The sequence below is a fragment of the Coturnix japonica genome, chromosome 2 (genome assembly GCF_054131305.1).
Source record: "Coturnix japonica strain WE chromosome 2, WE-NBRP24, whole genome shotgun sequence".
Taxonomy (NCBI): domain Eukaryota; kingdom Metazoa; phylum Chordata; class Aves; order Galliformes; family Phasianidae; genus Coturnix; species Coturnix japonica.
This window is the reverse complement of record NC_140664.1, coordinates 128443168-128470227: the sequence shown is the minus strand read 5'-3', so window position 1 is coordinate 128470227 and position 27060 is coordinate 128443168.

Below are 27060 nucleotides of genomic sequence, written 5' to 3'. Positions count from 1 at the left end.
TTTCATCATATGAGTTTATGATGAGTTTAATATTTAATTATATAAATATTTCTTTAAAATACTCCAGTAAATATGAGTTACATTGCGTTGACCGTTCTCCCATATGCATGTAGTGTCCAAATAACGCTGAGCAACAGATACATCGTGATAAATAACAGCTATTGTTTATGCTAAGGGGCAAGCAGATGTACTATTCTAAACACCAGACTACAAGGCTAAAAAACCTATAAGATATTGATTGTGATACTCTGAGGTATCTTTTTGCCAATGGGCATCCTTCAGAAAGGTTGCTACTCAGTAATGAAACAAACATATTCTAGTCTGGCAGAGCACACTATACAAACATCAATTAACAGAATGCAAATCATAATATCTTGACAGCCTTTTTTTTTGTTCCTGCTACCACTGAGGGTTCCTTTTAATCCAGTTAACTTTGGGAAAATGTTAGCAGATATGAAAGTATTGAAGCTTTCCGTCTATATTTGGCTGTTCTGCAAGCAAAGGTACTGGCCAAACAATAAAATTGTTCTTGAAGAGAGAATTAAAACATTTTGCATTCACATGTTTTATGCTTCTGAGTACCATCTGAGAAATATATCAGCTGTTCAAAAATTCAGTTAATTTTTGACTACTATAGTGACTACTCCAGCTGAATTTCTTACTATCTTTCTTTACTGAGAAATGCGTGACCACTGTACTACAAATCACAGAATTAGCACATGGTGTTTACAGTTTTTACTTACCTCTGCAGGAAAACAAACAAACAAACAAACACCCAGAAGACAATGAATTTCCTCTATACACACTCTTATACTAACTCTGTTTTTTGTTTGTTTGTTTGTTTGTTTGTTTGTTTTTTCCTGAATTTTGTCTCCTAAATAAGAAATTGACAATTCTGCTATTAAACAACAGGAACAACAGAATCCTTCTGAGATTCCATTTTAATCATTAATCATCTCATTATTTTCTAAATTAACTAGGTAAAGAGGCATTACAGTATCCCCTGCAGCCTCATAGTCCTGATTTACAATATGCTGAATCAGTTCTTTATCACTGCCCTTGTAAGACAGTAATTTTATTTTTTTTGCAATTATGCGAACATTTTGTGAATGGGCATTTTACTTGCAGTTCCTTCAGAATTTGTCCTTGAAAAACCAATGACTTTTACTGCAAGACTGTTTGTGTCACAGGAACTACCTAATCTTTCAGTGCTTTTCAAGCCTATCTAATTTATTTGTTGCATAAGCTCCATGAAGCTCTGTTCTCTGGCACCTTTGAAATAGCAATAGTTGCTACACATTTTGGGGTCGAATCCACTTCCATCAATACTGCCTTTAGATTGCATTGTTTTGCATAACACTCACTAACCCTTCCCTTAATGCATCATTTAAACTCCCTCCAAATTGGCAATGCTCCTTTAATTGCTTTAATCCAGTCATACATTCCACAAATGTTTCATTTCCTTGATTCTATCTATAAAAGTAGAAATGTTTTGCAATTGCAAGTGGCTTTGGGGATAGGTAATTTTGCAGAATTTCCACAGCCTCAGCAGAAGTTTTTGCTTTAATAGCATCTGTAAGGATATGTTACAAGATATAATTTTGGTGACCATTACACTCAGAAAAACAGCCATCCTTCACATAATATTGATATTATGAAATAATTTTCAAGTCTTTCAGTATAAGTAGAAGAATTCTTCACCATACTAGTGGATAATACCTTATCTGAAATAATTCAACACCCACTCAAAAGATATGCATATTTATATATTCTTAAACAAATGTTGCAGACTTGTCTCATCATCAGGTTCCCCCACAAAAACAAGCAGACATTATTTCACTGCATTCTGTAGCAAGGATCTGTTCTTGATGCCAAACAAGATATGACTTTCTGGATACCAAGAACAGAAAAAATAAAAAGAATGCCTTGATGAAGTAGTAAAGTAGAATGTTGCTACTCTGATAGGACTTCAGATGTTACTCTTTTCTAATGAATCCAGCATGAAGCTGAGATGTGTATATGCTTGCATGAAAACTGAAATGAGAGATGCTGCATGCTTATGCGATACCATACAGAAGTAGGCAATGAGATCAGAATGATGCACAAAGTCAAGTCACTTTGAATAACTAGGAACTAATTATAGCTTTTCCTGGAAGTCTAGCTAGCAAAACATTAACAATATCAGTGCTCTTATACACAGGCATGAATTGCTGTCTGAAATTCCCTCTTCCATCTGAATGTCACTCAGAACTAACACCTATGACTCGGATCCTTCAGGATATCCATGTAAATTGCTGGCCAGCAGCTGGGATAAAGGACAGGTGACATCAGATCCATGATTAGGCTGCCAAGTTGAGCTCAGGATGTCTAGTTTAAAGGGAGGTAAATAGCTCTCTGCATTTCACCAACCATTTTAAACAAATATCCTTTGTTTACTGTGAGACTTTCAATACATTTCAGAGGCCTATATTTCATCTTAACCTGTGAGCAGAAACTAACTGTAGAAATATGTTCTCGTGCAGTAAGTTAGTGAGCTTTACTTACCCAAAATAAAAGAATAATATTAATTTAATAAATACTTCTGGCTCTACAGTAGAACTTGCATGAACAAAGCTGAATAAAGCCAAAATGCACAGGCTTGGACTAAGCAATCATGAGAATACTTCCCTGTGGATTCAAAAGTCATAATTCCTCCTTCCATTTCATGCCTCGGGTAAACTCTCAGGGGAAAAGGTCCCCCCACTTTTTACTGCATCTTCTTAGTCAGAATATGTTATGAATAAACAGAACCTAACATTAAAATGAAGGTGAAAGCTCAGTGCAAATGCCACAAGCCTTTTTCTTGTTTAGGCTTGCCACATCCTTGGTAATAGGGAGAACCACATTCTAAACTGAAAAATTTGAGAACACAAACCACTTTGTTTTTAAACAGGAAATATACTGATAATTTTTCACAGATTTTTAAGATATTTCTTTTTAAATTTATTAAAGAAATGCTGAAGAACTGCAATTTTTTAAAAATGTAATTTACATGTGGATAAATCATAAACAATTCAGAGGTATGTATAAAGCAAAGCTTTTGAATAACTTCTGATATGAGAAGAGATGCAATCAAATCATGGGAAAAAAAAAGAGGAAAGAAAAGAAAAACTTCACAAAAGTAATGTATCTATTTTTTCTAATTTAAATATGATGAAGAAGAAAGATACAGAAGAAAATAAAGATGCTGACTTGGACTCCTGCTGAAATGCAGATCAGGCATGAAAGTAACATATTTCGTCAACAGTTAAGAATGTTAACTTGGAGGTAGGTCTTGATGGCATCCAATTTGGAAATACAAGTGACTACTTTGCTTTAGATTCCCATGGCAGTTGAAAATGATGAAGTTTGCCATCTAATTTAAATAAGACAATTGTGGTGGATAATTTTGCTATTTTTTACCTGCTACTCGTCTTCTTGACTAAAAATTGCATGTTTCTGAAGAATATGCAATGTAATGTTAACCCAGCTACATTGTAGCTATCTATAGAATGATGTAAGCAGCTGTTTGTTCCTCCTGACTGAGAGAGAGAAAATTCTGAATTCCTAAATTACTTCTATCTGTGATTTCAAAATATATATAGTTTTTGCTACATGCTTACTAAGTTGTAAGCAATATTAAAGTACTAAAAAATTGCAAATAAGGAAAAAATATCACCAGCAACCAAGCAACTAATTGCTTTCACAAAAACTAACAAAATCTGTTTTCAGTGTGTGCAATTTATATAATGAATGCAGTTTTTATATTTGGACATGATATTTCCTGAAGTATCTCCATCCAAAATTTGACTGGGAGTCAACAGACCCCAGAAAGTCCCAGGAATGCGATAATCTCTTCAGTCTTTTAAAATCTTGTAATTATTAAATTAATATTTCTGCAGAATAATTGGTGCCTGTGACCAGAAATGAAGCTGCTGTGTAAATATTTGGTTACCATCTGAAGTATGCCTCTGAAATCTATGTTTACTAGGTCAGCCCCATCTGTATGTTACATAAAGCTGTGCAGGACTAATGAGATTGAAATGACTAATGTTAGTTGTCATTTATACCAGATTGCTTCAGTCTGAATGTGTAGATTTTTTTAATTTTTTTTTTTTTTTTTTTTTGCAGAAATATCATCTACATTGTTTCATCTACTAATTATGCATACAGAAAATCATCTGATATCAAGTAGATAGTAGATAGATCTATAAAATACTGGTATTTTAAGAGACAGAAATGTTCTTACATGTGAGCTCTATGTACTGCAAAGTCTGAACAGTCTCCAACTGAGAGTCTTTTCTGTATTCGCAGTCCAAAAGTAAAGTTTAGCCTTGCTCTAAAATCCACAACCTGTGCCACATCTAGTGTGAAATATGGCCACACTTTGTGATGATGAAGGAGTGACATCATCGAGTGCAGTGACACATCCAAGAATCACAGATGAACATTTTGAGGAAGGCATACTAATGCTGGGTATTAAAATGTTCTGTGGCAATCAACAAACTAGTTACAGCACAGTGTTAACAGAAAATTGGGTTGAGTTTTACAAGGCGTCTTGATGAAAACAGCTGGGAAGTAATAATAAGCATGGGTACTCCTACGGGCTCTTTAGGTTACTCCTGTAATCATGGAGAGTCCTAAGCACAGAGGGAAAAATTGAGAACTGATTGCCAAAACAGAAACCAACTTGGACATAGGAGACAAGGGTGACCAGGGGTCAAAAGTGTGTGAGGGAGACTTTCTTTATTCCTTAGAGTGTACAATCTCTTAGAGTAGCTAAGATTTGCCTTTTGATAAGAAAGCCTGCATCTAATCATTATATTTTAGGGCAAAGTAAGTGGTGACCTTCACTTGTCTACAGTATCATGATCAAAACATTTCAAGACCTAGTTCTGGCCTGTCTGAAAGGAAAGTTAGATCACTGTCAACAGTGTTGAGATGCCTCACCCACTGCCTCACTGTGCTCACATCCAGTGTTTGATGGATGATGAACATTGATGGGCAGAATTTTTTCCACATGTAAGAATACAATTCCAAATATTTTATTCATATACACATTTCTATGTCAAGACACCATTTTGTCAGACTGCCCCTCTGCTGTCATCACAGTCACAAAATCTTGCAGAATATTAGTGGGAAGGTTTCATCTCTACTGCCTTACCACCAATGTCTGCTTCTGACAATACAGCTCAAATTAAAAAAAATAAAATAGGAGGCATTACTTTCGGAGCCGCCCTCATCCTTTGAAGCCTATAACTAGTGTTCCCTACATACATGCGTATGTATGACATATGAAAATAACTCTAAATAAATACTAGTAAGGTATCTTGCAGGAAGTAATTCTGGGTTCACATATGTACAAAAATGACTTCACAAGGGTACATTGCCCATTTAAGAGTTGACCATAGCTTTGGCTGTCATCCAGAATTCACTGATACTAACCGTGTACTGCCAAGCTGGAAGACTGTATTAAAACTCTGGTCATTTTAGTAGGTCTCAAACTGTGCAGTATAAAAACTAGTATATTTATTATTGATTTATTGCTTTTTGCATATTTTGCATATTTTACGTAGTATACACCAGCCACAAAGGAATGACAGATTCTTTAGAGTTGGAAATGGAAATACTTCTTAGTGAACCCTTAATATATATATACTGAGGTGACCTTGTTAGGAAACTTTCTTTCACAGAAACCAGTTTTTCACTATTTACATTATAAATGGGACAAGTATTAACAGGAAATTGATGGATTTGTATTTAACTGTCTTCATTTGTATTTTAGCCAGAGAATTCTGCATTCTTAATGTCACATTAATCTGTGTGGTTTCTTTTTTTTTGGGGGGGGGGGAAAGATGGATGACTAATGGATGCAGCACACTGAGAAAAGTCCTCCTATACAACAAGTAGAACTCAGTAGAATCCCATTTTATTCTTAGAGACAACATTCTGAAAGTCCAGCTTCTTAGGATCAAATATTCTGAATAACTTCTTTAATATTCCAAGAATACATCTGTTTCATAACAAATATAAAACCCTGATCTCCATTCCATGGTACTTGCATAATTAGTCTACTAACCCAATTATAGTAAGACATATATATATATGCACATATATATATATATATATAACTTGCATATATAATACCTTGCATTTCCAATTAGTAGCTGCAAACTTGCCTTAAAAGACTGTTACAATTTTCCATTTGATAAATATTAATGTGCAAAGGTGCCAGGGGGTTTCATAAGAATTGAAAAGAATAAAAAGAATAGTTAGATGGCTTGGGTCAGAAGGGTCCTCAAGGATCAAGTTCCAACTCTCACCACAGGCAGGGTTGCCAGCTGCTAGATCAAGCATTAGATCATCATTAATATCCTGGGTCAATAACAGCTACGATTATATTTCCAGTGAACTTTGCTGAAGCACAGGAAATACTTTGAATTTTGTATCCAGCAGGTGCATGGACTATATGTTATATAGGATGTCATAAAAAGTCATATAAAATTCTCACAAGGATGCAACTAACACGTTCAACTTCAAACAATTTGTTTGTTTACTCTCATGTATCTTCCTAAACCAGAACAATGCATCATGTCTTGCAATGCCTCACTCTCCTACTGAAGTCTACTTGACTATTGACAATATCTTAGCAGCAGTTTGATTGATGTGCTCTAAGCTATGCTTCTATATTGCTATGCAGATTTATGTTTAATTAACTATACTTATTTATGCTCTTTTTTTTTTTTCTTTCTTTTAAGACGTATCCTCAACTAATCAAACAGACTTTCTCATTAAGATCAAGAAGATGACCTAAATTAATCATGGTCTTGTTGCAGCATTGTAGATTATTCCATATTAATGTCTTTCTGTGGATCATGTAACTACATGATACACAGTAGCATTTACTGTCAGACGTCAGTGGTCAATAATAAACCAATGATATTACACCACTTTATTATGAGAAACAGAGTTTATGTTCCTTCCATTAAAGACTGGACATATTACTCTAATTTTGCATTTAATCCCTTTTAAGCATCTAAGCTTCTAGTACAGAACTAACTTGCTGAATCCTAAGATAAGCAAATTTCAGTTAATTTTTAATTGAAGTACCATTAAGCTCAAAATATTTCAAAGCTGCATATCATATAATTGCTTAATAATTTTTCAGAAACAAAAGTCATATCACCCAAATATTTCTCTACATGTTAAAAATCTGCATGACTGAATAATGCTGGTGCCACACCTTTCCTGTGGCTTTCATTCTTCATAGGTTTTCTGGCAATTGAAGACTGTGGTTAAAAACACACACTCATTTTATTTTCTTTTACAAAGGACAACACTAAACTACAAATCATGGAGTTAAACCAAAATGCATAACAATAACACACTTCTGGCTGTAAAGGTACAAAAGTAGGGCTCTTTGAAAGCTGGAAGAAACATTGGCAATCAAAAGCTACACAAAAGTAATCTTACTTTTATTACCTACAAGGATTTTTTCCCCAGGAGTGCTGATGCCTGACAAAAAAATAAATAAGAAGCAAGGATAAAGGATAAAAGGAGGATTACTTGAGTTAAACTGCCCAGCCAAGTTATCCTTAACTACACATGGCCATGAGGGGTTGGGTTTCTTTCAGCCACAGTTGATCAAAATGGCAAATAATAGACACTGCTACAACTGGTTTTTCAGGCAGTCACTGAATCTCCAACTTGCTGCATCACTCCGTGTCTACATTTCTAAACCTAGCCATAACTTACAAAAATCTCAAGTTATAGCTTCTTAAGGAGCTACAGCCTGGTGCCCAAGCTGTAATTATTAATCCTCTCGTAAGATCAGAGTGACAATAAAAGAAAGAAAATTAAAGAATACTCACAAACAGGCTAAAATAATAATAATAATAATAATAATTAAATTTAAAAAAAAAAAAAAAGACGGAGAGAAATTAAATGGGTACATTTTTTTCTGTTAAAAGTTTTTGAAAGGATTAAAATGTGCCAGTAAGCCATGCAACAAGACTTTAGAAATCTGATTGACATATACATTTTGCAGATACATTTTGCATACACATTTTGCATATACATTTTGTTGTACAACACAAGAAGCTTTTGCCACATGAAACACCTCTGGCAACCCAACAGTGTTTCTAACTGGTGTAGATAGACAGATAGCTAAACTTTGCTAAAAGGCTGCTTCTTTGTTTGCAAAGTTTCATCTCAGGGCTAACAAGTGGGGAATTGTGTGGGGTTTTTTTGTTTTGTTTTGTTTTTGTTTTTGTTTTTGTTTTTGTTTTTTTAAGCTAAAAACAGCTGAAAAAGGGCTGTTCAGATGCAGCAGCTCCAAGTCCTGCACAGATGCTGATAAAGAACTTCTAAAATGAGCTCGGGCAGAGAATGGTTTGGGCAACTGAAGGAAGAGTTTTATCTGCAGCTCATCCTCATTCTGCCTCACTCTGCATGCATGCATGTCTTCCTTTACCCCTCACTTGCTTCCCCTGGTATTACTTGATCACTATTTTCTTACAGGTGTAGATGGAGTACTGCAAAGCAAATGGATCTGTCCTTAAATGCTATTCATCCCTCAAAGAGGGTTGAGTCATTTGGGGAATTCATAGGGGGGAAAAAAAGAAAAGCATGCAGATAGGCAGAAAGAGACAAAATTCCTGCCTACAGTTTTGTAGGCTGGTATGCAAACTGGGCTCAAGATGAGGATCCCCATGAAAAGTGACCCAGAACTGACAGCCAGAGCAGTGAGGAGGACCAGCCAAGAACATGAAAGTCAGGGTTGTAGCGGTGCTGCAGACCAGACAGAAACTGGGCCAGTAAAGTATACTGGTGCACCCAGGGTCCAGACTCCATGTTAAAAAGATTTTCCTGTCCAGACAGCCAGGATATGAAGAGGTAAGTGAAGTTGTGCACAGGAGCATTATTATTATTATTTTAACTAAGCATTTCCTACTCTTCAAAATGGGAGCGTCACAAAAGCTGCTGTTTTCTGAAATTTTAAAAAACTTAGAGCAATTGGTTCAAGCAGACATTGACCTCACCATGCTCTGGGGTCAGTTGTTAATGTTTTCTGATACTTAGTTTAAGTACAATAATAAATGATTAAAATGCCTCTTATTTTCTAATTGTAACTTCATTCCTATCTACAGTGAAAGAAAGACTCTCAATTGGTGATTACCAGACAAGCAGTTAAAGAAAAGATAGATGGTTTCTGCGGTTCTTGAAAGCTTTACTAAATAAGATTGATTTCAGGCCTCTTTTTGTTGTTGCTGTTGTTGTTGTTGTTAGAAAAGCTAGTAGATTCTTCTTTAAGCTAAAAAGAACCCATTATATTCACATTTGAGAAGACCGATGTTTCTTCACCTGTTTAATATAAAACACAAATAATAATAATTAAAATAGAAACAGATTTGAGTTCTCTGTATTTTATTATAAAAACTGAAAAACAAATGAAAAGATTTCTCCTTCTTTTAACTTAATTATTCATAACACCTGATATTGCATGAGGGTGTATTATTATTGGTTTTTTAGATCATTTATTTTGCCAGTCTGTATGAGTTCTAGTTGCTGAAGAAAACATTCATTCCTATGCAGATGAAAACCAAACAGTACATATTAGGAGTTCACCATCAGCAATACGCAGCCATATCTGTTCAGGGAAATGCATTAAGCGTTCTTTCTCAATTTCCTTTGTAAATTTTAATGAAAGGACATTTTAGTACTTAAGAATTCTAGTAAGGTGTTCAGAGCATCTGTACTTTCTTGAAAAGCAGCCAAGAAAACATCAACACATCTCAGCCAGTTTTTCTCTTGGCTTCAATTCCAGCACCATGTTCTGTCCAGAAGATGTTATAAAAATATTAGTAAACACTGGACTAACTCTGTTTACAAGGGTTTGATGACAGAAGGCAAAGAAGGCCACAAGTATGAAGTCAGAAAGCACTTGTCGTTATGATGTGAAATCACAGATAGACAAGTTAGACTGATTCACTGTCTAGTTCATACTCTCAGCCACAAAGGACCAGATTGTTATGCCTTGTGCCCAGCTGGACTGAGCAGTACAGTTAAGATTTGCTCTTTGCTGCAGGAGTGGAAAGCCAAAACCTGCAGTCCTGTTTATTGTCCTTCATGAAAGCAGAGGAGATGAAAGAAAGGAGTCAGGGAGTGACAGAATTATACTTGGTTGTATAAGGTCATAAGTGCCAGGCAATGGAGAAGCCATTTCTTACCTGAATTCTTCTGCATCCATTTCATGAACTTGCATGGTTATACTTGAGGATGTATATAAGTTAGATCACGTAATACAAGATAAGTATGGTTTGGGAATGTAAAAACCACATTAAAAAAAAAAAAAAAAAAAAGACACATTGAACTTTGAACTAAATCTGTCCCTTAGCATATTTCTAAACTATAAGCTGAACTGTATAAATTATAGGAAAAGTCAGAAAAAACACATTCAAAACAAGTAAAGAGCAGAAGTTTCTAGATATTATACTGCAGGAAGAAATTTGTCACTGACTTCTGTGTCTCTCCATCATGACCAATATCCAGATTGTGCAATACCCAACTTATAACAAACACCTTTGTCTTCTCCTGCCTTTACCCTGTTGCTGCCATGGAGAAGATCTTGATAGCTTTTCATTTTTCTGATTAGTCAGACATAAACTCTCTTTAGAAAATAACAGATGTGTTGGAGTCAGAGCAGGTCATCAGATGACCAATTGCAAAGCACAAGATAAATAAAGAAAAAAGTTAGAAAAGATGCATTTGCTAGTCATTACATTTTCTTTTATGATTTGGATCAAAAAAAGTACTATTCTTCAATAAATATCTCATTACCACTCTTCTGGGGAACATAAATTCTATTAGAACTTTGCTTTTCAACCCAGACTTAATCCAGTAAAAGCATCCTCCTACACTAGATCCCTAATGTACTTCAGTATCTGTGGTGAACTTGAGAGCATAAAGACTGTTAAATTAAGAAGAAAGGAGCAGTGTGATGTAGAACAGCTTTTATTTTTTTTTTCCTAAATTCAAGTATTTCCCATTAAATATGAATTATAGTAGAGAAAAATGAATAAATGGCAAGTCTGCTAATTTGATTGCCCATGCTTTAACTGTGGAAGCCTTTAGCCTTCTACATTATAATGAAAATTGACACAGCTGTATAAAGTCACCCATCCCTGTTGTGATTTAACATAGCTGTCTAGATCTCAACTGTGCAACTAGTATATCATTTCCGAGGAATTAAGCTAGTGCATTTATAGGAAAGAATTTCCTTAATGACCACTGTGCTAATAGAGAACTATTGGTTTTGAACTCTGCTCTACCACACCCACTCCTTTCCTTTGCTAATACATTCCTTCCTTCTCTGACATGTCCGGTATGCTTGCCAAGGAAAAAAACAAAAAATCCCCCAATTTCTTAGGATCTGGCCCACTTTCAACAGTAAGGATTTCCGTTCTGACAAAAATACGCAAATCCTCAGGGAATCTGCTTCTTGAAGCTCCTGCAATAGTCTAAAGCTGTCTGACTACCAGATTAAGAAAAACATTTGGAACCCAACATCTTTCAACTAATTTAAAAATGAAGTGACAGATTTGTACTTATAAAGGACTTCATTTCTTATTTTGTCTTTAACTCAGTTTCTTCTGTTCCATTCACAGCTATTTTTTTACCACCATCCTGAGAGATCCTTTGCACCCTGTAAGGCTCTAATTTTGCCAAACAGACCACTATGAAACTTCCATTACAAACCATATCCTCCAATTCTACAACACATTGACGCTCTACTGGACACAGTCTGACAATACCTTTTTGTTTTCCCTGGAAAGCTTCCCAGACACAGCCCTCAGTGTAGGAAATGAATGAATGACAATAACACTAACATGGATTCTCTGCCACCACTTAAAAGAATGGAGAGAGAAGATATCACTTAATTACAGCTTTCATGACCAGTGATAGATTCCTATCAGTGATTTTTTAGATAAATCTGGCACAGTAAAAAAAGCATTACATGTATTTTGCAAAACAACTTCTGATTTTTATCCTTTTTAGATCTGGTAACATTACACTTCTGCTTTCTGAAACCTTTGTCAACCATGTGCCAAGGGGGGTTATCTAACACTTTGGATTACTGAAAGTATTTCTCAAAGTGATTGAGGTGATTTTCATGTTATTTGTGTTTTGTTTTGTTTGCTTGTTTTGTTGTGTTGGGTTTTTTTTTTCCCCCCTCAAGATGGTGACTGAAGTGTAGCAGCAAAGCAACCTTGCCTGTCCAGACTACAGAATACAGTGAAAACCTTGGAGACCACAAATGTTAGCTTGTATCTACATCTTGTTGTACCTCTAGTTCTAGTCAGTAAGATAAAGCTCATTGGGAATCTACTGCAGGACAAGAAGAAAGCTAACAAAATATCACAGTAAATACAATAAGGATTGTTTCATAACTGGTACAGATCCAGATCATGTTGTGCTATCTCCTCTGTGAGGACATCATGCCTCTAGATGTGCAAAGAGAACTTAATGTTATGAATATTAAGCCAAGTGCAAAACAGCCCAGTTACCCCATTGTTGTTGCTGTCTGATCAGAGAGAACACTGGAAAACTACTGGCAAACACAAATCCCAGGAGACAGCAGGAATCCACAGCAGGTGTCAAATGTTAAGTCTTAATGTTTACTAGGGAAAAGTATAGCATTTTACCATACAGGAAAAGAATAAACAAGGGACCAGGGTAGCTCATCACAGTCTTCCACACAGACAGTCTTTCTAGAGAAGAGAACTGTCATAAGGGAATATTACAGACTTTGCTGCTTTCACCAGAAACCAGAGAGATGAATTTAAACAGAAAGCACACACTTTAGACTGTCTAAACCTAGATAAACTCCCTCAGCCTCGTTATATCACTTTGCTGATAGAATCAATCAGACAATAGATGACTAACGTAACAGCAACTTTAAGAAATCTCATCAGATATGTCCTCATAAAGTAATAAAAATGTTATAAATTATGTCACAAACAGGTCTGATCACTCTGCCAGTTGAGTCACACAATTAGAAATAGAATAAAATACAATATTAATATATCATGATAATACATACTACAAAATTCATTTAATGGAAGAGTTAAATGATTGAGCTATTCTGGTTTCAGGAATTTGCAACTTGCATGCAGATTTTAAAAACTGATTATGTATTTATCTCCAAATATCCCAAAACTTTCCCTGGGGAAATGGATTCCTTTAAGGGACTGCAAAACAGAAGAGATTTTTTCTTCCTCTCAAACAGCTTGGTTACACTGCAAGTATAACTTGATTGCTGGAAGACTTGTATCCAGAAATGGAAAATTTCCTAAGCTCCTCAAAAGTAAACAAAATGAAGGATATTGATGCAAACTGATACTTCTTTCACCATTCAGATCACTTTTCAGTGATACTTTTTCCCATGTCCATTTTGCAGTGTAGGCAAGATTGAAAAGTATGTTATTCTGCAAAGTTGTAGAATTGCTGAAGCTTCTTACTCAGTACTTGTTTTCTGGTATTCTGCTTAAATATCAGAATGCTGTTGTAGATTCCATTCCAGGAGGTTTTAAGTAAACCTGCATAAACCAGAGGAAGTGAATGGAAATCTTGCCACTGTACTTTTTGCACATTAGATTTGGTAAAAAAATTGCCAAGCCCAGCAAGAGTGAAAAGAAAAAAATCATGACACATGGTGAATTTTTATGAATTTCAAACACATTGTTCAATTTCATTTGAACTTATATGAACACAATACCTTATTAAAAAAAATAATGAAAAAAAAAAATCCAAATTATGAAGGTTGTTCCAATGTGAAGGTAATGGAGCATGTTGCCAGTCTTGTCTGTACTGTCCTACTGCACATATTGAATGGTATGGATTTGGTGCCTTCTGACTACCATTGGTTTAGGTGGTGGAAAATGGACTGCATGGTCACAGTTTTCCTAGCAACAATGGCCTCATAGGAGCTTTGAGTCAGTAGGTCATCTCCTCTAGTGCAGTTCCCCACCAGCATGGCATGCAGGCTCCTGTTCATTGCTGGTAAAAAAATGCATAGCTATTTGTGGTGACTATGAAGAAAAAATAGTTTTCTATCTGGAAATTTGCTCTATCAGATGTTATTGTGAACTTTGTGTCTGTTGTGGTCTCCACAAAATTAAATAGGAAGCATTACATTTGGAGCTTTGTAGTAAGAGAAGAAAAAAATAAAATCTCTATTTTAAAGATAAATTATAAGCATAGAGAGAGACTACATTTAAACCACTGCTATTATAATACTTAGTGAGTTAACAGCTCATTGACTTCCTTAAAAATACTCTCTGTATTTAGTTAATAACAGACTATGGACAATTCAATATATATTTTACTTTCAATTTTTTTTTTTCTGATTTACATTATGCATAATCTTTAACTTAAATATTCTCATTTTAGCTGAAGACATGATAATTACAATGATATTCTTAGATTTTCATTTTTTAAATTACATAGTATATTTTTAATAAGCTAAAATAGAATTCTGTCCAAGAAAACAATGCTATCAACAGAGTTTCAATGGAGATTTCACACTCTCTATCAGTAGGAATTGATTTTCGTTTTACAGGACATTAACTCTTGTCATTTCATCATTTGTTCTAAATGCTCTGTACAAAGTGTTAAGTTTTCCACATTTGAGTATGGTTAATTATTATAGAGAAGACAGGGAACTCCAAAGCTTTTAGTTCTTCTGGTTTTATTTGGAAAATAATGTTTTCCCTGTGCATTTCTGGAGTAATTACACACTTTTACCTCATTTCTCCTCTATTTCTGACCTGTGTATTTTGTGTATTTATTTTTCCCCTGAGAGAAATAATAATAATGCATAAATAAACTTAGGAAACTATCTATTATTGGTCAGTAGTTTATTTATAAGAAATAGTTTTTTCTTCCAGTTTGCCAGTATACAAATTCAGGAAAATATTTGAGTGCTTAGAGAAGACTACAATTCGTTTAAGGCTCTGCAAGTAATTAAAAGTGTACTCCTGGACTAGAATCATTAGTTCTGTGCCTCTGGATATCCAATTATGAAATGTGTGTTTTCAGTTTATATATCAGAACTGTATATATATATATATATACATACACACACACACACACACACACACACACACATATTTTATATATATATAAAAGAATATATATATAAAATATTTATATATTTTATATATATATTCTTTTATATATATATAAATATATATATATATATATATAAAATATTTATATATATATATAAAAGAAGTCAAAAAATGACTTCTCAGTCCAAGCACCAATAACAGGCAAGAACTGAAACTTCTACATCTGCAGATGTGATGCGTAGTAATGCCATTCTTGAAATATTCACTGCTGGTAGAATATTCTACCAGCACTTGCCAAGGTTTTCAGCTGCAGATCAGCTTCACTAACCCTGGATCCATCTACTCTGTTCTGGCAAAAGCATGCCAAACTTGAAACACTTTGTGCAGTAAATTTAAGATTTCAGAAACATTTAATACTTAAATTCCTGGTAGCAGCAATGAGAGCCCCATACCAGATCTTAGTGATCATCAGAAACTGACATCAGTCTTAGCACATTATTTTGAGGAAGCAAAAAGAAATATTTAGCTGTTGAAAATTTCCATGCAGAAATTGTATTTAAAAAAACAAACAAACAAACAAACAACAAAACAACAACAACAACAAAAAACATTGTATATACACGCACATTTATATTTCAACTGAATATGACTACATGACACAATGTTAGCAGTTCTGGTGTCCCAATTGCAAACAAATGAGAATTTGCAGTTGAAACCTTTCCTGACATAAATCATGCCATTTTAACATATGCACCATTGATACAATAAGAACCAACTGTTGCTGCAGGAATAAGTCTTAGTCTGTGATCTGACCTTCTTGAAGGGTGAGTTGGGAGTGCTAATGATTTAAGACCATCTTTCCCTATGAAAAAATGACATACGAATTTCATCTCTGTTGAGTTCTCTCACTGTGATCTAAATACTGAACATACTGAAGAGCAAACTGGAAAAGGAATGCAATGGCAAAGTGTAATACATATATGCTTAGTCCTGAGTTATTTTGCTTGGTACGTACTAATATTTTTTGACCATAGAAATATCATTTTAAGGCTAGTGGTCAACTCAATTAAAGTTTTATTTGAAAGGAGAAGTAAAATGTGCAATAATTTGCTATGAATTTGAAACAGATACATTTAAAAATAATAATAAAAAGTAATAAAAAAAAAGGAGTTAATTTTAGGTGCAGGTAAGACTTATAAGATGATATACTGAATTTAAAATTGAACAATATTGACAGAAAAAGATGGTACCCCTTACACAGAACACTGCAATAGTGGAAGCAAGTAAACTGATTCTTGAATGTAGCATTAGTTTCATGAAATATTGGGCTAGTTTACATCATAAATTCACCTCAGATGGAAATGACATTAGCCCTGCAATGGATATAAAATTATGGCTGTTGATCTCCAGTGGAAATTTATTCTAGCTGCCTGTAATCTCAAAGCTCAAAAGAAGAATGTAAAAAGTAAGTCAAGAATTTGGGATTACACAGGAGCAGAGATTTATCAAAAAACTGTCCAAAGTCTGACTTACTAATTAACACCTATTTAGAGACTTTAAAAGGAAGACAGAAGTTCCATAGGTGTGCAGTCTGATACTTTACAATATCCATGAAAATAAATAAAAAGGAAAATGCCATACCAGAATATGCTACTTATTGATTTCCTTCTGCCTTTACCATAGAAATGAAATTTACCTGAGTGAAACAGCTTATGAAAAAATCCCGCACACCCAGTTGATTTTGTATATGGCTTTTACTTAAGATCTCATCAAAGAGAAGAAAAGCCTATTTTATATTCAGCTACCTCTTCATAAAATATTTTCGCATCAGTAAAGCAGAATGCTTTGGAGGTGGTCACGATTCAGTTCTTAATGGACCTGATCTGGCATACCAGACAGAACAGTTGGAAACATTCAAGAATAAATTATTTAGGGCAATTTTTATTCAAAATCATACTGGACTCTTTCAATATATTACTAAAACTAAATAAAAATGCCCTTTAAAAATGCATGTATATATACAGTAATCGAGTCCTACTTAACAGGTTAATTTCCAATCTATTCCTTGTTAAATTCAGGACAATTTTTAATTAACTGTGCAAGTGAACTGAAATCCTTAAAATATATTACTGCATTGTAACCTAGCAAGGTTTCACATTTTTTTCTGTCAGATGAGTTATACGTGTGCAGTCATTTACAACCCAATTATCTGAATTTGAGTAACGATATATTCTTCACATATAGGAAGTTATAGACATCCACTGCAATCTATCAGAATGCCTGTATGATATTGAAGAGAGCTGAACAGAGTAGCAATGTGTCACTATGTGATTGCTGCAGATAATATTTGCAAAGAACTGCAAATTCTGATTCATTTGTTTTCTATTTGTCCTTGTTTCCTCAAGGATCATTTGGTTCCTAAATCCTCCCCTTGACTTTCAAATATAGTCTTAAAGCTAGATGAATTTATGGTTGTTTTATATCAAATGAGTTTCTAACATGCAAAGCTACTGGAATTAAAGAGAGTGAGAAAATGTTCTGCTCTGAATATTGTCATAACCTGATATTCATGAGGAAATGAAGGTGTTCAAATCCACAAACAGTGAATTGTAAAGTGAAAACATTTGCTCTGCAAATAACAGCATTTTAGAGGGTATGGAAAGGACATACCAGTTTGTAACTCTGGCACATTTTGGATGGCTCTTATTAACTGCCTCATATAAAACATGAAAGAGGATCACTGCTGTGAGCAAAACCTGTGTGAAACAAACAACCAATGCATATTAATGGAGCTAAAAGTAATCAAAAGTACAGTGGAGCATACTGTGAAAATGATAAGGTTTGCATACTTTCCCAAGTACTTCAAAGTTTAACCACAATGCATCTCTGATTACATTATAATACTTCACTAACAATGTTGGTCATATTGTGTTTGTTTTTGTTTTTTTTTCCAGCAAAGAACCCTTTAAAATCTGTCCTTAATTGTTAATTACACTAAAATATAGTGCTTTCAGCAGCTGGACCTAAAAGTCTTTAGAGGAGGAAGACATCTACTGACAGAGTATACAAAACAAACTCAAAGTCTGTATCAACCTGCATATGGGATACATACATACATACATATACAATGCATACATACATACATGCATACTTACTTTGCTGCTTTCTGCCAACTATTAGTGCTCCCGGTTATCTGGAGAGGTCCCAGAGGATTGGAGGCTTGCCAATATGACTCCCATCTACAAGAATGGCCATAAGGAGGATCCAGGGAACTACAGGCCTGTCAGCCTGACCTCAGTAACAGGGAAACTTATGGTGCAAATCACGTTGGGTGAGATCACATGGCACAAGTTTTATGAGGAGAGGCTGAGGGAACTGGGATTGTTCAGTCTGGAGAAGAGAAAGCTCAGGTGAGACCTCATCATACTCTACAACTTCCTGAAGGGATGCTGTGATGAGGAAGGGTTTGGCCTCCCAGGCAAAAACTGGACCCAAGGAAATGGCCACAATTTGTGCCGGAGAAGATTCAGATTAGGCATAAGGAAAAACTTTTTCTCTCAGAGAGTGGTCACTCACTGGAATGGCTGCCCAGGGAGGTGGTGGAATTGCCATCCCTGGCAGTGTTCTAGGGGCATCTCAATAAGGTGCTACAAGGTACAGTTTAGTGGATTGTGGTTGTAATGGTGATGGGAGGATGGTTGGACTACATGATCTTATAGGCCCTTTCCAACCTTGTGATTCTATGTTTCTATGGTTCTATAACACCAGTAATAAGTTTATGTATCTGTTTGCATGTACATTCACACTGTGTATTTATAAAACTTAATATCTAAGTTGTAATAATTATAAAGGACAAAAGCTGAGTTACAAATTACAGTCACTGTGGCATAAAATTAATTAAATACATTATGATAAGTAAAGTGAAATTCAATAGGTACAATGAAATGCAACATTTCTTTTTCTTTAGGGAAATGTTCTTCTTTGTGAGCAAGATCAAGCACTGTGAGCAGTGGCAAAATGTTCTTATCCAGACAAAAACAAAAAATGGACAGACATGATGAACAGTGTCCATCCTGGATGCTGAAAGAGTCATGGATCTTTTGAAAAGTATGCAACTGAGACTAACTGTGTAGTTACAAAAAGACTGAACAATGAGCACATTGTAAAGTAACTTGTATTTCCAAGTCTTAGCCAGTTCTTGACTGCACAAGTGATGAGTGCACACAGGAGTTAAGGAGGTAAGAATCATAGGGCTGGATTATATTTATGAAGAAAGGTCGAGTGAGATGGAGTTATTTGGACTGGAGAAGGGACCAGGAAACCTCATTGTGTACTTTCAGTAATTAAAGGGACACTATTAACAAGATGGAGGCAGCTTCTTATATGGTTTGATAGTGATAGGACAAGGGAAATGACTATAAATAGCTGCCAGGGTTAAATTTTTCAGATTATGGTGAAGCACTAGAACAGGCTGCCCAGAGGACCTGTGGATGCTCCATCCCGGGAAGCACTGAAAGCTAGTTTGGATGGGCTCTGAGAAACATTATCTAGTGAGCTGCAACCCTGACCATAGCAGAGGGTTAAAAATAGTTGGTCTTTGGGGTCCTTCCCAATCCAGGTCATTCTAAGATTCTGTGATTATGCCACTCCATTATTACATTTCCTATGTCAGTCTTGTACTGACTGGACTTTGGCCTAGTATTAAAGCAGCTTTACAACGCAACTGTAGCAATCTTAACTAAGTATTTGAGTCTGAAGTAATTAATCAAAAAGAAACAAAAGCATAGAGAACTGCAGCAAATACACTGAGTCTGAGGTAGTTTTTGTCTTACTGAACCATGTCAAATAGCAGCCATGAAGTTCTTTCAGGATCAGATCCCTCAGGTCCACTTCAGTTAGTCAGTATAGCTAGTTGGTCTCTGTATATGCAGGATATCTGTGGCAGAATTCTAACAAGTACTATCTCCTTAAAGTCTATGCATGTTCTCACACCAAGTCCAGCATTCCTTCAGACACTATGAACAGAAAAGAAATAAAAAAGAAAGTGTGTTTAGGCATGTATGAATGTTTTAAGGTCTTGGGACTATGGGGTCACACAGAACATGTGAAGAGGAATGTCTATGAAGCTTCTGGCCTCCAAGCATTAGTAAAGCCAAAAAACAAGTACTGAAGTAACTGTCTTTCATACTGCTGACTGAGCAATGATATTTAAAAAAAATTATATGGATGGAAATCATGATGCATGTTTCTTGGAATCAGTTTTCAGATTTCATAGAATCATAGAATGGTTTGGGTTGGAAGGGATCTTTCAGATCATCTAGTTCCAGCCCCACCCTGCTATAGGCAGGGACACCTCCCTCTAGACCAAGGTGCTGACAGCCCCATTCAGTCTCAACTTGAATGCTTTCAGGGAGGGGGCATTCACAGTCTCACTGAGAAGCCAGTTCCAGTGTCTCACCACCCACACAGTAAAGATTTTCTTCTTAATGTCTAGTCTAAACCTACTCTCTTCCAGTTTACAACAATTTTCCCTCATTCTGTCACTACATGCCCTTATGAAAAGTCCTTCCACAGATTTTCTGTAGGCCCCCTTCAGGTGCTGCAAGGCCCCTGTGAGGTCCCTCTGGAGCCCTTTCTTCTCTTGGCTGAAAAGCCTCAACTCTCTCAGCTTGTCTTTGTAGGGGAGGTGCTCCACCCTTCTGATCATCTTCATGGCCTTCCTTTGTAAATAATGACTCCATGTCCTTCTTATGTTGGGGGCTTAGTTTCAGCTGAGATGGAAATGTTTTCTGTGCGTAGTATGATACTACGTTTTGGTTCTGCGAGTAAAAAACAACCTTGATAACACATCAATGTTTACAGCTGCTGCAAGGACAGCAAAGGGCCCAAGGAGCTGAGAGGGAACAAAATTAGGATAGCTGACTTAAACTGTATGAAAGGATATTCCATACTGTCAAGCAGAAGAAGTTTTTGAATCTCTCTCTCTCTTCCACTGCTCAGGAGCTACCTGGGCATCAGTCAGGGAGTGGTGTGCAATTGTGCATCACTTGCTAAATACATTTATATATATATGTTTGTCATAATTGTTATCCTTTTTTCGATCTTAGTAAGTAATTTTATCTCAACTCACAAGTTCTACCTCGTTGTTTTTTGTTTGTTTATTTGTTTTTTCTGATTCTTTTCCCATCCTGCTGGGAAGTGTGGAGAGAGTGAAGAACTGTGTGATGTTCAGCCATCTGCTGAGTTAAACAACAGTCATTTCAACACAGTCCAACACAGGAATCTGACCAGACTGTGTTAGCACAAGTTGTTGTGGCCGTTTGATAATCACTGGTCACAATGTTGATTTTCTGCCTTCTTATGGAGCTCTGTGAGAGTTTTCATAAAAAACTATGCTGTGTAGCACCTTGCTTGCTGTTTATTTTCCCTCTGCATTGTCTGTCATCTCTGGGAGTTGGATATGGTTCTTATTTTGCTAAGCTGTGTGGCCTTGGCTTATATCATGATAAAATAGGCAGCCTAGAAACTGCTGCTTTTTGTGTATTTGGCATTGCAGTCAACTTCAGGGTATGGAAACCATGCTGCTGATACTAACGAGTAATTACAGTCTTTGTTTTGTCTCCTTGAGGAGCTTAGCTATGAAGGAAATAGCGGAGTACACTCCAGCAGTCCCACATCCTCCTTTTGTTTTTTCCTTCTTTCCATAGCACTCAAAATCTAGGTATAATAGCTCTCGAGAACTTCATATATCCATGGGATGTTCAAAACAATGCTCTCCTATTGCTACATGTCATGAATGCATTTCAGATACATTTAAAATAAAACAAATGTCCTAAGGTGGGATAGTTCTGAGTGGAAGTAAATGTGAGATGGTATGAACAGGTGTTTTGAGCAGTGGGAACTCATAGTAGTTTGGACTCTCACTTCTGAACAGCTGCAGAATCCTGAAAAAACAAGTAAAATACATGGAAAAGGTCTGCTGTCACTTTGACAGTCCCAAAGAGGCACAAGTAACTGCAACAAATGCAACAAACCCTCCAACTCCTGTCATAGGCCCTGCAGCAACTCCAGTTCTTGCAACAAGTCTTGTGGCTGCTCCAAGCACTGCAACAGACCCTGCCGTCACCCCCAAAAACCTTCAGCTGGTCCATAAAGTAGAATTGCATGGAGGGCTTGAAAAGTGCTTTTCAGTTTAATAGCTGCAAAAAAAATAATTATTCATGTCATAAAGGCACTGAATTCTAGAACTCAAAGCATAGATTTTATCTTTCCTTTTCAATACATTTTTGGTGATCTGGATGAGGGAGTTGAATGCGCCTTCAGAAAGTTTGCAGATGACACCAAGCTGAGGGGAAGTATCTATCTGTTTGACAGTAGGAAGGCCTTACAGAAGTGTTTGGATGGCCAGAATTGATAAGATCTTTAACAAGACTGTATCCTACACTTTGTTCACAACAAAAATAAACTTCAGTTTAGTTTGGAGAAGAGGAGGCTCTCTGGTCGTGCATCAGTTCTTCTTAGGAAGCATCCCACCGCTGCCACCACACCATATTAGGGCTGGAGAAGCAGGTAGATTTTCACTTAACCCGTGACACCTAGGTCCAAAAAAGATTCTCTCTTCAGTGACTGGCCCTTAAATGAGCTCAGGGGATCTCCACCTTGGGTCCACCACTGCCAGTCTCTGGGGAAAACCGGTAAAAGCAATTTGCCATGCTCCCTAGGCCAGTCATGCCCCTTCATCCAGTGCTCGATCATCAGTTCAAACTGAAAGCTAACAGTTCCCCTATGTCAGATAGCAGTGATAAGATAGGAGGGAATGGCTTTAAGTTGTGCTGAGGGGTGAGTTCAGGTTGAGTATTTGGAAAAAAATTCTTCTCTGAAAGTATGATCAAGCATTGGAACAGGCTGCCTTGAGAGGTGATGGAGTCATTGTCCCTTGGGGTGTTCAGGAAATGTGTAGAGTGGCACTGGGGGGGTGGGGGGGGGAGGTGGGCGTGGCTTTTTGGGCACGTTGTGATGGATTATGGTTAGAGTTGATGACCTTGGAGATCTTTTCTAAGCTTAATGATTCTATGATTTCCTGCAAGGAAGTTTTTCTAAGCAATAAAAAAATATGTCAGTCACATAATTCATTATCCCTTGTGAAGTTTTTGTTTGCTTGTTTGTTTTTGTTTTGTTTGCAAAATTTATTAAAAGAAATATAATCACATTAACAGAATTCATTGAAAAAAATTCAAATATTTAAGCATGAAATCATGAAATTAAAATGTTCCTGTATAAGCTAGGTGATTGTGCACACAGAGCAACAGTCAAAATATTAGACAGAACTTATAAAAAAATCTAAGAAATCTGAACAGCTACATATTCATAAATGCAATATTACATGCCAAAGTAGTAGTCCTAAAAGAAGATCCACATCAGCTCTCCATATAATTTATCTCAAAAATTTCAGTAGGAAATATTCTGTTTCTAAACAAAACCAAGAAAAAGTTTCTGATTCATTTCTGAATACAGAATTCATGTTCTGAACATTCCAAGGAGCTGGGATCCTGGACTGCTGCCTTTTGATCCCCTTACTAATAATAATCAGAAAATACTGCATACATCTGTTTTATAAGGAGGGTCACTACAATAATATACACTGGTGTAACTTAACTGAGTCCTACAGGGTGAAGAAGTCTTTTCCTACTGAATAATTCAGCTCATTATCTTGATTCTTCATGAATTTCTCAGATAGGCAATTCATGGTGCTGATCAGAAGTGACATTAATATGCTAGCTGTCATGTAATGCATTTAAACTTGCCTTTTACTGTACAGTGCAAGTGCATTTTCTCTGAGAATTCTGAGTGCAGCTTAATAGCCAGGGAGGAAATGGGATAATTGGTTAAAGAGATTCACAGTGCATTATTATTATTTTTATTACTACTGTAATTTTATAGTGTCTTTGATTTATGAGACAGGGGAAAAATGAAAAAAAGCATTCTGTATCTTTTCAGTTGCACTAAGCTGTTTTGCATCCAGAAATTGAAGTGCTGAGTAAGATGCTATAATGAACCTTAGGAATAATCATCATTATTTTTCTGAATTAGCATTTGTATTCGTCTCAGAATTTCCACTGTCATACATTGCTGCTGCAAATGAAAATAGTCTCTAAACAACTGGAATATACTGCAATTGTATGTTTTTACCAGCTGAGCTAGCTGTACTATAAATTGTCAACATTTGTAAATGTTGTGATTATTAAAACGATATTTGGGTTAGAGAAAAAAAAAAAAAAAAAAACAAAAAAAACCACCCTTTACTTTGAATGTAGGAGTTTTCTACCACAATTGTCTTGTTGAAACTGTGAGTTTGCAACTTCAAATTGCAAATTTTTTATGGCAATGTTTTTTTTTGTTTTTTTTTTTCTTAATGATGTATAAGTCTGTGTGGTATACAACTGTTAGTCAGATCTAATCTTTTTTACTCAGACACAATGTCTATAAAAATAAAAATAAAAATAATTCTGCTAGTGCAATTAAAGAATGAAAGATCAAATATACTGATTAATGCACCAGAGAAATGCAAGCAGGAGTGGAGAACAGAACATCAAGAAGATGTAAATTTATTTTCCTCATGCATGTTTTCTTTTGACCTTTTTGATCTGCTTTAGAAACATCCATGAACTTAAAATGCCTATACAATACAAATCAATTACATTTTCTCCCCAGATCTTTGACAAAGTAAAGAGAATTCATATTGATAGTGACCTAAATGGAGGAAAATTGAAATTAAGTACAGTATTGAAACTCACTAATCAGATATAGACATAGATGATCTAATATTAAAATCAATTAATAGATGGGTAGAACTTTTTGTGCAAGTCAAGTGTACAATTGTCTGAATCAGTCCTGTACCCGGATTCTTGTGCAGCTACAGGATGCCTTGCTCTGAAAGGCGTTGTCATTGGACACTTAGTCAGACCCAGACAGGACACATGCAGCCTAATAAATCTCAGGTTAGTGAGTGGAATTCAAAATGGATCTCAGTGACAAAGAAGAAAAATAGTTCTGGTCAAATGATCAGCTCGTGATAGCAGACTGCAAATCATCCATGAGTTTAAAGGGCTGCAAAGGAAGAGTTAGTGCTGCTCCTTTCAAAATGTAAAAGGAACACAATGGAGAACAGGAAGCACTTCACTTAAGAGCTAATGAAAGCTACGTAAATGTTTTCTATTAATATTTTTTGTTGTTGTTGCTTTTTTTTTTTTTTTTTTTTTTTTTTTTTCGGGGAAAAAAGACAGCATTTTCAGAATTGTACATTTTGGAGAATCATGATCTCTGACAGTCTTTAATCTCCATGATCCTGGGAGGAAAGTACTTACATTACTGTTTTCACTTTGTAAGCACTATGCTGAATAATCACTGATGACATAGAGGCTGTTAGAAATGGACAGAGAAGTAGAAATTTAAGTCACTGCTTATGTTACATAGTGCTGTGGCTTATCTCATTTCCAATCAGAAGTCACAGGTCAAGCCTGAGTCCATTTCAGACCAAGAAATGCTTTTCTTTTCCTTAATGTACTCAGCAAAGCTAACGGTTAAGTATGAAATCTTTTTGAAGTTCTAGTTTACTAATGTCAATCTGTCTGCCTAAAATACCTTATACAGTGTTATTTGGATATGTTATTATTCTTTTACTGCCAAAAACTGCTACACATTTTTGTTCGGTGTTTTTTGACAATAATTAAATTTCAGGCCAGATCTAGTGTTTCAGAATTTGGTAAGCTAGCTTATGTACAATGTCTGCAAAGTACTTGATAACAAAAAGCTTTGTAGAAATGCATGTTATTGTTCTCAGTTAAAATTACCTGGCATGTGTATAGGCATGGCTGAATTACTAGCAGCTTCACAATATTTTCTTTGCTTTAGTTCTTAGTTTTCTTCTTGCGTCTACAAAAATGGTTCTAACAGGCTGCACAAAGTCATAAATTAATATTATATATACTTCACTTTAAAATGATTTCAGTTAGTTGTATGGTGCAAAATATTTTTTATGGGGTGGGGTGCTAAGGAATTTGACTCAGACATCAAACTTTTGATTTTGTTTTTTCTGTATCACCCTTTTAGCTTCACTTAATTGAAAACAGTGCTTGCCTGTAAAACATCATGATTTAAAGTGGATCATATAGACATCCAACCTTCTGTTCTGTGCCTTTGTGAAGAGTACTGTTTGTGCGTTCACATTTTCAGGCTATGATGAAGTGTGCACCTTCCCTTAACACATTTCATCTGCAAAGCCCATATTTAAATGGGTGAGTAAAAAGACCATAAAACATGTTTTGAAATGTAAAAGTTTCCAATAAAGTGCATTTGCCCGACTTGTGAACTTTGAATTGAAGACTATTTCTGAGTTTATTTTATTTGCTGCTTGCTTTTATTATCCCAGCTCAGTAGTGCCTATTGCTTTCCCCTTCATGCTGTTCTTACTTGTTTCTGTCATTCCTCTCAGGGGTATCATGCCCTGGGTAATAATACAAGAAAAGGTTCATTCCTCATGCAGTGTTCTGTACGGTGACTGATTTGTTCTAGACTCCAGAGGCTGAGAAAGGCAAAACAGTCTGAATGATGATAGGTGAAAAGGTCATTGTTTCATTCTTGGATAAAATAATTTTTGGTGCCCATTTCATTTTTCCTCTTTTTTTTTTTTTTTTTTTCCTTCCCTTTCTTGGAGGCTTTTGTTTTAAGTCTCTTTTTAACTCTCTTTAAATGATTTATGATCTGTTTCACACTTTGTTACCTTTCTCTGCATTGTAAATGTCAGTGTGCCACATCTGAGAGATGGGAAGTTAACATGCCGTGGGGTTTTATTGACGAGTCTGTGTCAGTTGAAAAAGAAAATGTTTTTAGATGGTAAAACACTGCATTTATT